At 40.9% G+C, this 10,379-nt stretch overlaps 1 pseudogene; it reads right to left on the bottom strand.

Annotated features, from left to right (window-relative positions):
• Positions 1 to 2,345: 2,345 nt before the first annotated feature.
• On the bottom strand, positions 2,346 to 7,812 carry LOC122333090 (annotated as a pseudogene).
• Between the last annotated feature and the right edge of the window lie 2,567 nt (positions 7,813 to 10,379).

The raw sequence follows: 10,379 nt of genomic DNA, 5'->3' as shown, positions 1-10,379 counted from the left end.
AAAAGCCCACAATCGGTAGCAAAACGCGGGTGGGGCGAAAGTGAATCGGCTAACGAGTACTAACTCACCGCCGAGTTTTAGATTAAAGCGAACGAACTAACAGCAGTCTAATTAGTTAGATTAATTTAATAGTATCAACGATATGTACACAGTTAAATTATATTTGATCGTTAGAGAAGAGGTGATAAATTGAAAAGCGAAGCTACACGCAGCTACAAACAAACCAACCTCTCAGCAGACAGGAGCAAACGAGCCTCAGCAGACAGGAGCCGAATGGCACCAGCACCGACTTCGATGGAAGCGGCATTGCTCTCTCAAGGACCATCCCCGGACAACTGCACTCATGTGGAGATGTTTAGTCCATTAAGGGAAAGCGGCTGTCCGGGTATTACATGCAGCAAGAGAGGTACACAAAATCCTCTGTGTGGTCCTCGAGAGAACAATCCCCCTGCTCCAGCAGGAGGATGAGGACTTTGGGGTAAGACATCCGGGATAAGTAACATTTTTAAAAAATGGTCAAAATGTGGAAACAAAAGAGCAGGAAAAACACACCACTCACAAACTGTGATGGTCCGGTCTTCTATCACAATACAGTGCTGCAGAGACACTCAAGGATAAGGAGGTTAACTAAAAGTAATTTAAGCAATCTAAACATAGGCAAATCCAGACTGAATATTTGCACACACACATAACATCACATAGTGACAAGTTAGATCGGACAGTTAAACACAAGACATGATTAACTGTTTAACTCAAGACAGAAACTAGGGCACACAGAGCACATGCGGCATTGAAACAACATCATATAAGTCCTGGGGCGTGACAGATTTATACAAAGGAATCTTACAGACAAGACAATAAAGAAATCCCCCATGTTTCTCTCCCATTGTCATTTTGGATTTCCTTTTTTCAGAACCTGTCTCAGGCCCAGATTCACCTTTTTCAAACAAACATCTTCCCGCCGGAACTCTCCTGAATATACTTTTCTGTTGGTTGTAAATACAGTTCAAAATCAGAGTATCATATCAGTCATATAATAACCTTGGATGACGGTCACCTTCCCAGGCTTGGTGGAAGCAGATGTCTAAACTATTTTATCTTTTGATGTCAATTGCTCAGAAACTTGATTGTTGCTTTGCTTCATCATTTCTTTGATGAGGAAGTGGAAGGTAAACTCTTCTTTGTCCTCTTAATAATCTAAAAACAATTATCATTGTCCTCACCCTTCTTCCTACGCAACCTCCAGCTTGTGAATTTAGATGTTTTCTAGAGCTGGATGAAGTAACATTTAATAGATAATAGTAATTAGTGTGTGGATGGAGAGACAAAACGTGAGTCAAAATGAGAAAAATATGTGAGTTTATTGTACACAAACAGGGAAAAACAAGAATATCAATGTATGAGAAATAATGGCAATGAAAAGGTAATATATATTTATTTATATATATATATATATATATATATATATATATATATATATATATATATATATATATATACAAAACATCTTCAAAGACGAAAAAAAAAAACACAATTCTAGCTTCTGTATTTGAACTCAGCATATGGGACAGTGAGGAGTTGCCTTTGAACAAATGTAGGCACGTCATTATGACCTACCTCTGCTTAATTTTGGACTTGGACTGTGATTAATTTTCATGTAATTCTGAACACATAGCTTGTTTGAATGTTTTGAAGGGTTACAGTGAAACTTGTTGGACACATCACAGTGTATTTCTGTGCCAAATACACCCTTTGGGGTTTGTAACCCTTGGTTTCACAGACAAGACTTAAGCCTAGTCCTAGACTACAATGTAAATTTTGAGCTGTTTCAACTCAGAGAACCTGAAAAATTGCTTAAATTTCCTGATTGAACTGTGGCCTAATCCTGGTTTAGGCTAAGCGCTGTCTGTGAAACTTGGTTTATAAATTTCAAACGTCTATGTGCTTAATTTGGCTGCAATGCACAGAACTTACTGAAGAAGGAATCTGATAAAACTAAAAGAATTTTCATAGTCTTCATTCATGGTGCTTTAGATCAACGATTCTCTATTCCAGTCCTCTGCATATTTTGTTTATTTCTCTTATCGTATCAGACATTTGCTCTATTCAAATGCAGGTGCTCTGCAAAGTGGACATCGGGATATTGCACAATGATTTCAATTGATAACACATATGTTCCAATCAAAATGTACTGAAGAGTGCAGGACGTGAATTTAAATGATATCAAATTACAGAGGTATGTCACCCCTTGTCTATGTGTGAAGACGTTGCACAGCGCAAATCCGTGAATGAATGTTCAGTAAACTTTAGCAGACTTCCCCTGCTCACTAAATAGGAGGAATAAACATGGTGTAGAGAGCATATCAATCAAAAAACTGTTCATGCACAGTGCTCACTTCTAAGAAGCTGATGATCTGGATCAGGTGTGTTGACAAAAAGATACATGCAAAATACAAGAGCAGGGGGGAGTACTGGAATTGAGAACATTTGCATGTCCCCTTTTAAAAATTAGTTTTCAAAAGGCTTTGAAAATCTTTGCACTGTTCTCAAATGTACAGTATTCAGAGAACTGAGAATTTAATGTGATAAACAAAATGACTTACAAATGAGAAACTAAATGTATTTATCCAAAGTCTCTAGAGAAATGTGTTTAGTGTATTTCTTCCATTCATCAGGGGATCTTACCCTGTCCATCAAATTTTTACTGTAGTATTTTTCCAGATCCTCCTGGAAGTGACACACAAACCATTTCCAGTAGGGCAGTTCAGATAGATCAGAGGTGATGCTCCACTTTGCATAATCTTCTCCTGCTGTTCTGTAATCTCTCCAGAGGACTTTTTGTAATTCATTGGGATAAAAATATAGAGCACTGTTTGCTATTGCTGATGTGCAGATATGGGCAGACAGGTGCTCTGTATTACAGTAATGTATTCCGTTTAGTCCTATAACACGATGAAAGGAAACACTGTGATCTCCATCATGGTTTTCTATAGTGTTGGTGCAGATGGCTTTACAGAACGGACACTGAACCCAACAGCATTTGCAGAAGTGATCAATCAGAAGCTTATCTGGCTGAGAACTTGTAATCCAAATTTACTGGAAAGGTATTTGTGTTGAATCTACTGTTGATGTCTGACATTATAGCAGGAAGTTCTTGTCTTATCACATCTTCTAGGAGGTTGAAATCATCAACATCATCATGTTTGACTCCACTGAAGTCTTTTTCAGAGAAGATCAGCTCGTCTGAGAGCTGCTGTGTGAAACTCTTCAACCACAAACCAACATTTTCTCTGCTCTTTTGAACATGATCAGTAGCTTCATGAGCTGCCTCCAAAATCTTCTGCTGCAGGAGTTTAATGTTCTCCTTCATCTTGGGTAAAACACTGACACTGAACTTATCATTGATGTAGCGATTGGCTTCATCTCTGATGAAACTTTTGAAGTAATCTCTGGGTGTATTAATGTAGTTCATGTATTTGTCAAAGTTCTCCTCTTCTGCCAGTGTCTTTAAGATGTGTTTCTCCAGATTTGATCTGTTTCCATTCAGTGATTCACAGTTTGATCTTATTTCACCTGTCAGATCTCTGGCAGTCTTCTTGTAGACGCTCTGCTCAATGGGCTCTTTCAGTTTCTGACAGATGATCTCTCCAAAAATGGCAGCTGATGCAGCTCCTTGACAGTATTTTTGGAAAATATTGTAGTACTCTTCCCTTTTCCTTTCCAAATAGAGAACAGGATCATTGGCTTCCCTGAACAGTCTTTGTTGATCAGTGATATTCTCCTTTGCTCTCTGACAGGTGTAAAGATCTAAATCTAGAAAGAACTGTTTCTTGAATACATATTTCACTTGTCCTTCCTGATGTTCCGTTACTCTAAAGTCGTTATGTAATCTGTAAGTTTTTTGAATACAGCTGATGTTGTACCCCATCTTGGAAATGTTAAATGACTGAATCATTGTGTCTGTCTGATGAGCAACATCTGTGACTAATGATTTGATCTGGGCTTCATCCTCTATAGACAAACTTTGAGCATGTCCAAATGATGCTTTTACTGTTCGGCAAGGGCTCTTTGCAGTGTCTCTAATCTCTTTTTTTGTCGATCTCTTTAAAATAACATATTCACAATAACTTATCACATTTAAAATATTGTATTCACTGCCTTCTTTTCTCTGTTCTACAGGACATAACCCTGATGTATTTCACTGAGAAGCCTTTTTACATCTGCTATTATGTCAATGTTTTTGATTGCAGGAGTTTCTCTAATGATCTTCTTTACGCTCTGTTGCCAAAACAAATCAAATTCTTTTTCAGTGTTTCTTCATTTTTTGCTTTCTGCTTAAGTTTTAGAGCAAGTTCTTTGCTCTTTTCATAGAAAGTGTTTTCATGATGTGTCCTCTGAGCATCTATCTTTTCTTTAGAGTCTCTCTGTTGAAGAATCTCACTTAATTTTCGCTTTGTTTCTTTCACAATGCTTTCCTGAACATCTCTGATTTTGATTTCAAATGATGATTTCCAGTGAATCAATATATTTGCATCTGTGTCTTTCTCAAAGAATTCTGTCATTGATTTTTCCACTTCTTCACTCGTTTCCTTCATTTCTCTGTGAAGAGCAGTTTCTTCAATCTCATGAATTGCTTCATTTTCTATTTTGTTGTGCAGTTTGTTCTCAGTTTCCATCATGGCACTACGAAGAGTCCAGGACCACTTGCTGTATTTGGTCTCCAGTTTTCTGTAGACTGAAATCTCAGAGAATTTCTGAAGCTAAAGACAAATTGTTCCTTTAACAAAGCATCCCAGAGATCTTTAATGCAAACTTTTAAGTGTGCCAGCATCATTTTATCAGATTTTTCTGCATGAGACATAATGATTTTCTTAAGTTCTTGAATATTCTCACAGTAGATTGGGTTTGGTGGTGCCATTGGTGGGTTTCCTTCCCAGAGATGAACAAAATATGTCACATCTTTCTGAACATCAAATCTAATTATATCACTGAAATATTCTGCATCATAGACTTCCTCTTCAGCTGCTAGTTTTGTCATTTCATCCAGTTTCTCCTGCAGTCGTCTTCTTGCCTCCTTATTTTTTCTCTTCAGCTGTGATGTCTGAGACGTTCTGATGCACAAACACACAGCTGGGATTCAGTTTGACCTTCTTCATCCTCATGAAGGCTTGAACAATAATCTCAAGAATCTCCTGCATCTCAGATGGGTTTTCTCCAAAATGTTGATCAGAGTCAAATTTGCAAGACCAACAACAAATGTGGCCAGTTCATTGTCATGATCCTTTGTTGATCTTCCAGCCAGTTCTAGAGCATGAAGGCCTTCAGTATCAACAACAAGAATATAGTCAAAGTTCATCTGTGTTTTCATTTCATCTGAGACTCTGACCAGCTGCATGAAAGCTCCTCTGGTGCATCTGCCAGCACTGACAGCAAACTGGAGTCCAAAAATGGCATTCAGCATGGTGGATTTCCCAGAGCTCTGGATCCTAAAACTGACAGCACAAAGACTCTCTGGTCTCCCAGTTTCTGGACGAGTTGATCTAGAACAGCAGAGATCCAGATCACAGGAACATGAGCAGCATCTCCATCCATCAGCTCCAGTGGAGATCCAGAGATCATCATCTCTGCTGCAAGACCCGGGAGAAAAGAGAAGTGAACCTGCAGGTCTTTCTTGTTCTCCTTCACAGATGAACATGATTCATAGATCTGACCGATCTCCCTCATGATGTGCTCCAAACCAAAGGATGAAGCTTGCAGTTCCTCAGATATTCTGTCTAGTTCAGTTTGTTCAGCTGTCAGTTGTTCCAATTTATCATAATTCTCTTTTAGTCTTACAACTGTTGACCACTTTTCATCATATTTGTCTTGTATAGTAGAAAATCCAGCAGTCATATATTCATCCAGGAATATTTCAAGCCATTTTAGAAAATATGTATTTTTAGTTACAGCATTTGAACAAATTTCATTAATAAAGAGCTTCATGAACTCACTGATGTCAGTTATGTGCTGCTGTTCACGGATTTTCTTCAAGTCTGTGTGTTTTCTACTAATGTCCATTTCAATCTCATCTCCTCGAGGTCGATGTAGTTCTTTGTTTTTCTGACACCACTGATGCCACAGTTGTCCCTGATGAGGCAGAAATAATTCTTTGATTTTGGTCAGATCTTTCTCCTCCAGTAAACTAATCATCTGCTGTGCTGCCTCTCTTCCTCTCCTGCAGTCATCATCATTTTTTTCATCTACTCTAATGTCTGACTGTTTGGACACATCTTCAAGTCTGAAAGTGGAAGATGATTTTGAGAGACAATCATTTATAACTCTTCTGAGGTCTTCAGATACATCTGACTGATTTCTGTCTTTCAAACCAATTTTGAATTTCCTTTCTTCATCTCAGTTACAGTAGAATCATCTTCAGTAAAAATACAAATGAGTGGCTTTCTGTCTTCAAACAGGTTTTGGATTATTTTTGCACTTTTGTCATTCCTCTGAAATCGTGGTAGAAGAACAACATTGACGGAGCTCATTTTAGTGAGGATCTGCAGCTGTTTCTCATGGTCTCCTGCATCACCGTGTAGATTACAGAACGCTACACAGTCATTGAATTTATCTGTGTTTTTCCCAGAGGGGCAGAACCAGGCGATCTCCACCACTCCATCCATCAGGACTCTGGTTTTGCTACTCCCTGTACAGTTCCTGTGAAAGAACGTGTTGTGCTTCTCATTGATCAGACAGTTCATCAGCTGAGACTTGGATGAAGACACAGAGCCAAACCTGAAGAAAAAAACCATTGGAGTTTGTGTCTTGTAGATCGGCTGGGTTTGACTGATGTTCTCATTATTGGTTTTCTCATCTTCCAGCTCTTGTTGATTTTCTGAAGGTCCAGAGAGGAAACTCAGCCTGCTGTGTGTCTGGATCAGGAACAAGCAGAGGCAGAGCGTGCTGACACTGAGAAAGTTTAGTCAACATCAGCTGCTTCAGGAAACTATCAGCACAATGAAAACACCACCATCTGAATATCCATGGGGTGAATGAGATCAGATTGACTTGTTCCTTTGTTAGATAAAGATATATCAAAAAATGATCAAATATAGTACACTCATCTTCAGAATTACTATCTCGTTGTTGCACTGTAACCTGTTCTTTGGTCTTATTAACATGAATGTATCTTGCTCTGTAGTTCATTGTCATTAGTTTTTGTATGAATGTCTGAATTAGTTCTTCTTCAGCACAAGACTCGAGAGACTGTAATGAATGTTTGTTGATCTGAAGAACATCAGTAGCTCTCAGTTTGTGATGGCGCCATTGTTCATAATGAAGTCTTTGACATAAAGAATCAATTTTTTTATTCTCTTCTGGTAGCCACCGATTTGGTGTAACTCCTGTTCCTACGTCCTTGTTTTTTCCTGTTGGATAAATAAATATATTTTGAACAATACAATGCATCTAGACAGACAATTCTTACATAAAAAAGTTATATTGTAGCAAAAACTTAATGTCAGTTTATTATTCTCTCATAGTTTACCTCAGTTACTTACACAGTAGAATATGTTCTTTTAACCAAACTTCAAGATCATGAGAATTATTCCATGGGTTGAACAGACACTGCATAAGCTCTTTTGCAATCAGTGTGGCATCAAAATGCTTTCCAAGCCGTTATGTGCAATATTAATACATTGGGCTATGAGTACTCAGCAGCAGGTCATGCTGGCATGTGTCTGCACACTGCTGTTGTATCACAGGCATGCCAGACAGGTATGCAAGTTGTGTCATTTCAGGTTTCCTCACCACTTTCCAGCTTAGAGGCCGCTGCATGGAGGATCCCTCAACAAGTACCAACTCCTCATTTTGTGAGGCATGTAAGGATAGCGAGAGGCTGGTTTCCTAAGTAGGTAATTTAGCAGCGTGGAGACTGCTGCCAAATGTGTCTGAATGGGTCCTGCAGACTGTAAATACAAATACAGTTTGGGCTTTGGGATTGAGACTGTGCTTTCTCCGGAGCAGAGGACCACTTATCTAGGCGTGGTTTGGAATTTGACCACAATGCAGGCCCAAATGTCCCCTGCTTGGATCAGGTAAATTCTCAACTTTGTCAGAAGTGTGAGGGAAGGTCAGTCACTCACTGTCAAGCAGTTTCAGAGGCTGCTGGGTCTGATGGCAGCTGCATCCAATGTCATACCTTTTGGCCTGCTGTACATGAGACCCCTACAGTGGTGGCTCAAACCAAGGAGTTTTCCCAGAGGAGAAATCCTCTTTGCATGATCAAAGTCTCCTGACAATGTGTGCAAGCCTTAAACATGTGACGAAACCCTTGGTTTCTGAATCAGGGCCCAGTGCTGGGAGCTCAGTTTCGACAATTATCATTAGTGACAGACGCGAACAGGCGTTTGGGAGCAGTCACTCAGCCACTCCAGCCCCTGCAGTCTGTGGACCAGTCGTCATCTCATGTGGCACATCCTCTGCCTTGAGATGCTGGCCATGTTTCATGCACTGAAACACTTTCTCCCAGACCTGAGAGATCATCATGTATAGGTGCACACCTACAACACATCAGTGGTCTCTTAAATCTACCAATAGGGGGCTCTGCGTTTGCACCCTTTGTACAAGCTGGCACACCAGATCCTCCTGTGGTTCCAGGACAAGTTCCTCTCTCTCTGAGAGCACTTTACATTCCTGGGCACCTGAATATGGGAGTAGGCGTACTGTTGAAACAGGGCCTGAGGCCCAGGGAATGGAGAAGATATTCAGAAGATATGGAGAACAATTCATCAGACAGAGTTTCTCTGGTTCTCTCTAGCTCCTCCAGCTCAGCTGTGATCGATCTGCTCCTGGGAGCTCTGACAAAGTGCGCAGAGGCGGTGTTTGCCTACTTTAGTAGCCCCTTCTCTGGCCAGGACGAGTATGGTCCTTGTACCTGATTTCCCTTCTAGGCTGCTCTCTGTGGGAGATTACAGTCAGGAGAGGATCCAAGCAGGGGCGCCATTCTGCATCCCTGCCTGAAGTAATAGAAACTGTGGGCGTGGCCCCTGAGGGGTGACCTTCAGGCCCCTTCAGTGGCACTTTTATTTTTAGACTTTGCACCCCAACTGGAGAAAGCTTTTCTGTATCCTCGAGCATGTCACACTCCTACTGAATCCCACTACTGTACCACGGCCTATATTGCTTTAGGTTGTTCATCTTCTTCCCTTTCAAGATTTGGACCAAAAAAGCTTGATTATGTGTGTCCAGTGTGAGCACTGAGCCACCTTGTGTAGAAAGTTGGACCAACTGCACATATGTGTTGTTGGTGCACCCAGGAAAGGTTTTTCTGCTGCAAAGCAGACCTTCAGTTGCTAGATTGTCAAGACAATCATGACTCGTTTGGTCCTTTGGTCTCCTCTACTGTGAAGAATCAGGGCTCACTCCACAAGGAGAATGGCGACCTCCAAGGCCTGCTCTGCAGGTGTCCGTAGTCCACCCTCTTTACCTTTGTCCGGTTTTATGGCCTAGATGTTGGTATGACCCCAGAGTCATCAGTTCTAGTCCCAGTGGTGTATGTTGAGACACAAAACAGGGACTTGGAATTTGCAGTGTGGGCAGCTCGTCCCATAGCATTATCAGATGCAGTTTGAGTTCCGAAAAGGAATGTATCCTGTATATGAATAGAACCATAATTCCTTGTGGGAAAGAGACACTGCATCCTGTTGCCATACTCCTGGAATCCTTGCCAGCGCAGTTCTTTCATGACATGAGGCTGACGCCGGCTTTGCCATGCTTTCATGCTTCCTGGCCTCTGACGTCACCTGCCTATGAAGTTGTGCCCTTCCATTGGACAGGTTACATAGCAGTTTTAGATAGCAGTTCCCATAGCTTTTTTAGTATGCAGTGTCTCATTCCCTCATGGAACCATGGTTATATATTGCTTGAGAGAATGAGACGTTATGCTGAATGCCTAGATCTAACATTTTCAGACTACTACTGTTGTTTTGTCTAGTGATGTGGCAAATCCCCTGCCAAATGGGGATCCATATTGGTGAAATTCTAGCTGTGCTGTACCGCTGAATATCACCAGACTGGAAATCTGACTGAATCTTAAAACATGGGCATGGATATATTCTGCCCTGGAATATCTATCAGTCCTCTTACGACCATGAAGGTTGTGCCTAAACTGTCTGTTTGCCCTGGATTATCTCTCTGCCCTGTCACAACTACGTACGTCATTCCCCTCTCCGCTGCACTCTCTGTGCTGGGAGTCACACTGATGCTGCATTCTAAGAATGAGCTCAGATAGTCAGACTACTCTCCTCCCACTTCACCTCATCTCTCCCTCTGGCCTTGTCAGGCTCCTCCCTCCCTCCATCTTCACCTTGGTCTTCTGTCACTCCTGCTCCCCACCTGGACCT

Source organism: Puntigrus tetrazona, chromosome 3 (assembly GCF_018831695.1).
Source record: "Puntigrus tetrazona isolate hp1 chromosome 3, ASM1883169v1, whole genome shotgun sequence".
NCBI classification, from domain to species: domain Eukaryota; kingdom Metazoa; phylum Chordata; class Actinopteri; order Cypriniformes; family Cyprinidae; genus Puntigrus; species Puntigrus tetrazona.
Note: the sequence above shows the minus strand (reverse complement) of the source record. Positions and strands in the feature narration are given on the sequence as shown.